This window comes from Balaenoptera physalus, assembly GCF_965194825.1.
Source record: "Balaenoptera physalus genome assembly, chromosome: 5".
Taxonomy (NCBI): domain Eukaryota; kingdom Metazoa; phylum Chordata; class Mammalia; order Artiodactyla; family Balaenopteridae; genus Balaenoptera; species Balaenoptera physalus.
In genome coordinates this window covers 63,547,929-63,554,959 of record NC_138884.1, presented here as the reverse complement: position 1 = coordinate 63,554,959, position 7,031 = coordinate 63,547,929, and positions in this window count along the sequence as shown.

Genomic DNA, 7,031 nt, shown 5'->3' with positions numbered 1-7,031 from the left:
ACCGCAGCTGCTCTGTGACTTTCACTAGGGTCAGAATTGGAATCTTGGCCCACCATTTCCAGGCTGTGCAGCTACAGGACCCTGGACCCCTGGACCTAAGCCATTGTAGAACCCTGTCATCTCAGGGCCTGTAACACTGCTGCATCCCACTCACCGCCCCCTCAAATATATTAACTATATGTCAAATGCCTAGGACTACAACTATATACATGTTTTACATGCTTGCTTTTTATATTTATTAAGAGAAGAAAGAAGATATATGCATTTATACTGTCATATAATTACTTATCTCACCAGTTCTCTCTGTTTTATCATGGTGATTAGAATTGCAATCTGGGTTTACTTCCTTCAGTTTGAAGACTTTCTTTTAGTTTTTCCTATAAGGCAGATTTCCTAGCAATGAATTTTTTGGGGGGGAGTGGAGGGAGAGGAATATCTGTATTTTGCCCTCATTTTTGAAAGATAGTTTTGTTTGATATAGAACTTTTGGTTGACAGTTTTGTCTTTCAGTGCTTCGAATATGTCATCCCACTGCCATAGGGCTTCCATTGTTTCTGATGAGATATAACTGATGCCTTATTGGAGTTCCCTTGTATGGATAAATTACTTTTCTTTTAGTGCTTCAAGATTTTCTGTCTTTAGCTTTCAACATTTCATTAGGTCTGTGTATGACTCTCTTATGTTTATCGTACTTGGACTTGGTTGAACAATTGGGATACGTACGTTAATGCTTTTCATCATATTTGGGATGTTTTCAGTCATTATTTTAAAAAATATTTTGCTCTGCTCCTTTTTCTTCTGACACACTCCCATTTTGTGTATGTTACTGTGCTTAATTATGTCCCACAATTCTCAACCCCTCAGTTCATTTTTCTTCATTCTTTTTTCTCTCTGTTCTTTGAGTTGTATTATCTTATTGATCTATCTTCAAGTTTGCAGGTTTTTTTTTTTAAATTTATTTTTGTCTGTGTTGGATCTTTGTTGCAGTGCATGGGCTCTCTCTAGTTGCAGTCAGTGGGGGCTATTCTTCATTGTGGTGCACGGGCTTTTCACTGTGGTGGCTTCTCCTGTTGCAGAGCACAGGCTCTAAGTGCGTGGCTTCAGGAGTTGTGGTGTGCAGGCTCAGTAGTTGTCATGCACGGGCTTGTTGTTCCATGGCATGTGGGATCTTCCTGGACCAGGGCTCAAACCCATGTCCCCTGTATTGGCAGGTGGATTCTTAACTACTGCGCCACCAGGGAAGTCCCTTGCAGGCTTTTGCTTTGTTTTTTTTTTTAAAGTTCAGCAAGATTTTATTATTTTTTTTGGATAGACCTTGATGATCTGACTTTTAAATTCATATGGAAAGGAAAAGGACCTAGAATAGCCAAAGTTGTATATCAAACTTTAAAAAGGAAAACAAAGTTGAAGGACTAACATAACCTGATTTCAGGAGTTATTGTAAAGCTAAGTAATCAAGAGAGTATGGTACTGGTACAAAGACAGACAAATAGATCAGCGGAATAGAATAGCAAGTCCAGAAACTAACCCACACACATATGGCACACATATATGGACAATTGATTTTTGACAAAGGTGTAAAGACAATTTAGTGGAGAAAGGATAACCTTTTCAACAAGTGGTGCTGGCATAACAGGATAGGCATGTGCCAAAAAAACAAAAAAATAAACAAACCAAAAAAAGAACTTCAAACCATACCTTGTATCATATACAAAAATTAACTTAAAATGGATCATGAAATCAAATGCAAAATCTACAACTATAAAACTCTTAGGAGAAAAACTTAGGAGAAAACTTTCATGACCCTGAGTTAGGCAAAAATTTCTTAAATATGACACCAAAAGCATGGTCCAGAAAAGACAAAACTGATCAACTGGATTTTATCAAAGTTAAAACTTCTCTTTGAAAGACACTTTTAAAAGAATGAAAGACAAGCCACAGACTGAGAGAAAATATTTGCAAATCATATGTCTGATAAAGGACTTGTATCAAGAATATGTAAAGAACTCTCTTAGAACACAATTAAAAAACAGAAATATCATTTGTAAAACAGGCAGAGGAGTTGAACAAATACATCAGTAAGGAAGATATATGGTGGTAAATAAAGCACAAGAAATGATGCTTAACATTATTAGTCATTAGGGAAATGCAAATTAAAACCATGAGGTACCACTATACACCTATTTTTTTTTCTTTCGTAGTTACATGTTTTATTATTCACGTCTGAGAAAAGTCACTGATTTTCATTTTGTACAGCATTATCTTGTAAGGACAAGATACAGTGACAACTTCCAAGCTTTTTGCATATCAGAGCTGAAACTGAAAACATCTCCATAATTGAATTTTCACTTCTTATTTGTAATGAGTTTATCCTTAGGAGGATACTTCATAGTATTTGATCACAGATGAGTTTGGGCATTGTTATCACTCAGTAATGTTAAACATCTATCAGGTTCTCTCCTATACTATATATTAATTTTTTCTCCGTTAAGCAAATATTTATTGGCGGCCTGTGGGAATAAGATACACCTAGGTCCTCTTTCCTTGGTATATTCACAAAAGCCTCTGAAACTAAATTTCCAAGTCAGGCCATACTAAGCCATGGCATAGTAAGTTTTCATCGTTAACAGTTCTTTTTTTTTTTTTTTATTCAAACAGCAAGTCACAAAAATTACAATCATCCTCATCAGTTCACTCAGTCCCATGTAATTAATTTTTTTTTCATCTTGATCTTTTGTTAGCACTTTTATGAATTCATCAGTTTTCCATTAGAGTTCTGAAAAATGCTTATTCATTCAGTTCAGCAGTATAGTCAGTTACCAGAAACCTGTACTTGTAAGAGCCTTTTCCATGAATTCCTTGAAGATGAAACCCTTTTATAGGAACATTTTTGCAAAAGCATCAGAGTACACCCAGAACTGTCTGTAAATGACAAAAGACTTAAAAATGACCACGGTTAAAGATTTGATGAAAGTTCATAATAATGCAATTGGCAAGGAAATTTAGTTATTTCTGAGATATACATTTTAAAATAATAACTAGAATTATGACTTATAACATTATACCAGAATATATAAGATTTTTAGGAATTTCATGTAATGTCTGAAACATTTATATTAACATATTTCCATACAAATAACCCAAAGAAAGTTTAGTATTACTTGTGTTTTTGTTTTTAATTTTTGAATTTTATTTTATTTATTTTTTACACAGCAGGTTCTTATTAGTCATCAATTTTATACACATCAGTGTATACATGTCAATCCCAATCGCCCAATTCATCACATCACCATCCTCACCCCCCCGTAACTATCCCCCCTTGGGGTCCATACGTTTGTTCTCTACATCTGTGTCTCAACTTCTGCCCCGCAAACTGGTTCATCTGTACCATTTTTCTAGGTTCCACATACATGCATCAATATACGATATTTGTTTTTCTCTTTCTGACTTACTTCACTCTGTATGACAGTCTCTAGATCCATCCACGTCTCAACAAATGATTCAATTTCGTTCCTTTTTATGGCTGAGTAATATTCCATTGTATATATGTACCACAACTTCTTTATCCATTCGTCTGTTGATGGGCATCTAGGTTGCTTCCATGACCTGGCTATTGTAAATAGAGCTACAATGAACAATGGGGTGCATGCGTCTTTTTGAATTACGGTTTTCTCTGGGTATATGCCCAGTAGTGGGATTGCTGGATCACATGGTAATTCTATTTTTAGTTTGTTAAGGAACCTCCATACTGTTCTCCATAGTGGTTGTATCAATTTACATTCCCACCAACAGTGCAAGAGCGTTCCCTTTTCTCCACACCCTCTCCAGCATTTGTTGTTTGTAGATTTTCTGGTGATGCCCATTCTAACTGCTGTGAGGTGATACCTCATTGTAGTTTTGATTTGCATTTCTCTAATAATTAGTGATGTTGAGCATTTTTTCATATGCTTCTTGGCCATCTGTATGTCTTCTTTGGAGAAATGTCTATTTAGGTCTTCTGCCCATTTTTGGATTGGGTTGTTTGTTTCTTTAATATTGAGCTGCATGAGCTGTTTATATATTTTGGAGATAAATCCTTTGTCCGTTGATTCATTTGCAAATATTTTCTCCCATTCTGAGGGTTGTCTTTTCGTCTTGTTTATGGTTTCCTTTGCTGTGCAAAGCTTTGAAGTTTCATTAGGTCCCATTTGTTTATTTTTGTTTTTATTTCCATTACTCTAGGAGGTGGATCAAAAAAGATCTTGCTGTGATTTATGTCAAAGAGTGTTCTTCCTATGTTTTCCTCTAAGAGTTTTATAGTGTCCGGTCTTACACTTAGGTCTCTAATCCATTTTGACTTTATTTTTGTGTATGGTGTTAGGAAGGGTTCTAATTTCATTCTTTTACATGTAGCTGTCCAGTTTTCCCAGCACCACTTATTGAAGAGACTGTCTTTTGTCCATTATATCCTTGCCTCCTTTGTCATAGATTAGGTGACCATATGTGCGTGGGTTTATCTCTGGGCTTTCTATCCTGTTCCATTGATCTATATTTCTGTTTTTGTGTCAGTACCATATTGTCTTGATTATGTAGCTTTGTAGTATAGTGTGAAGTCAGGGAGTCTGATTCCTCCATCTCTGTTTTTTTCCCTCAAAACCGTTTTGGCTATTCAGGGTCTTTTGTGTCTCTGTACAAATTTTAAGATTTTTTGTTCTAGTTCCGTAAAAAATGCCATTGGTAATTTGGTAGGGATTGCATTGAATCTGTAGATTGCTTTGGGTAGTAGAGCAATTTCACAATGTTGATTCTTCCAATCCAAGAACATGGTATATCTCTCCATCTGTTTGTATCATCTTTAATTTCTTTCATCAGTGTCTTATAGTTTTCTGCATACAGGTCTTTTGTCTCCCTAGGTAGGTTTATTCCTAGGTATTTTATTCTTTTGGTTGCAGTGGTAAATGGGAGTGTTTCCTTAATTTCTCTTTCAGATTTTTCATCATTAGTGTATAGGAATGCAAGAGATTTCTGTGCATTAATTTTGTATCCTGCTACTTTACCAAATTCATTGATTAGCTCTAGTAGTTTTCTGGTGGCATTTTTAGGATTCTCTATGTATAGTATCATTTCATCTGCAAACAGTGATAGTTTTACTTCTTCTTTCCCAATTTGTATCCCTTTTATTTCTTCTTCTCCTCTGATTGCTGTGGCTAGGACTTCCAAAACTATGTTGAATAATAGTGGTGAGAGTGGACATCCTTGTCTTGTTCCTGATCTTAGAGGAAATGTTTTCAGTTTTTCACCATTGAGAATGATGTTTGCTGTGGGTTTGTCATATATGGCCTTTATTATGTTGAGGTAGGTTCCCTCTATGCCCACTTTCTGGAGAGTTTTTATAATAACTCGGTGTTGAATTTTGTCAAAAGCTTTTCCTGCATCTATTGAGATGATCATATGGTTTTTAATTGTTCAATTTGTTAATATGGTGTATCACATTGATTGATTTGCATACCTTGAAGAATCCTTGCATCCCTGGGATAAATCCCACTTGATCATGGTGTATGATCCTTTTAATTTGTTGTTGGATTCTGTTTGCTAGTATTTTGTTGAGGATTTTTGCATCTATATTCATCAGTGATATTGGTCTGTAATTTTCTTTTTTTGTAGTGTCTTTGTCTGGTTTTGGTATCAGGGTGATGGTGGCTTATAGAATGAGTTTGGGAGTGTTCCTTCCTCTGCAATTTTTTGGAAGAATTTGAGAAGGATGGGTTTTAGCTCTTCTCTAAATGTTTGATAGAATTCACCTGTGAAGCCATCTGGTCCTGGACTTTTGTTTGTCGGAAGATTTTTAATCTCAGTTTCAATTTCATTACTCGTGATTGGTCTGTTCATATTTTCTGTTTCTTCCTGGTTCAGTCTTGGAAGGTTATACCTTTCTAAGAATTTGTCCAGTTCTTCCAGGTTGTCCATTTTATTGGCATAGAGTTGCTTGTAGTAGTCTCTTAGGATGCTTTGTATTTCTGCAGTGTCTGTTGTAACTTCTCCTTTTCCATTTCTAATTTTATTGATTTGAGTCCTCTCCCTCTTTTTCTTGATGAGTCTGGCTAATGGTTTATCAATTTTGTTTATCTTCTTGAAGAACCAGCTTTTAGTTTTATTGATCTTGGCTATTGTTTTCTTTATTTCTCTTTCATTTATTTCTGCTGTGATCTTGATGATTTCTTTCCTTCTGCTACCTTTGGGTTTTGTTTGTTCTTCCTTCTCTAGTTCCTTTAGGTGTAAGGTTAGATTGTTTACTTGAGATGTTTCTTGTTTCTGGAAGTAGGCTTGTATAGCTATAAACTTCCCTCTTAGAACTGCTTTTGCTGCATCCCATAGGTTTTGGATCATCGTGTTTTCATTGTCATTTGTCTCTAGGTATTTTTTGATTTCCTCTTTGATTTCTTCAGTGATCTCTTGGTTATTTAGTAATGTATTGTTTAGCCTCCATGTGTTTGTGCTTTTTACGTTTTTTTCCCCTGAAATTGATTTCTAATCTCATAACGTTGTGGTCAGAAAAGATGCTTGATATGATTTCAATTTTCTTAAATTTACTGACGCTTGATTTGTGACCCAAGATGTGATCTATCCTGGAGAATGTTCCATGCGAACTTGAGAAGAAAGTGTATTCTGCTGTTTTTGGATGGAATGTCCTACAAATATCAATTAAATCTTTCTGGTCTATTGTGTCACTTAAAGCTTGTGTTTTCTTATTAATTTTCTGTTTGGATGATCTGTCCATTGGTGTAAGTGAGGTGTTAAAGCCCCCACTATTATTATGTTACTGTCAATTTCCTCTTTTATAGCTGTTAGCCGTTGCCTTATGTATTGAGGTGCTCCTATGTTGGGTGCATATATATTTATATCTGTTATATCTTCTTCTTGGATTGATCCCTTGATCATTATGTAGTGTCCTTCCTTGTCTCTTATAACATTCTTTATTTTAAAGTCTGTTTTAACTGATATGAGTATTGCTACTCGAGCTTTCTTTTGATTTCCATTTGCATCGAATATCT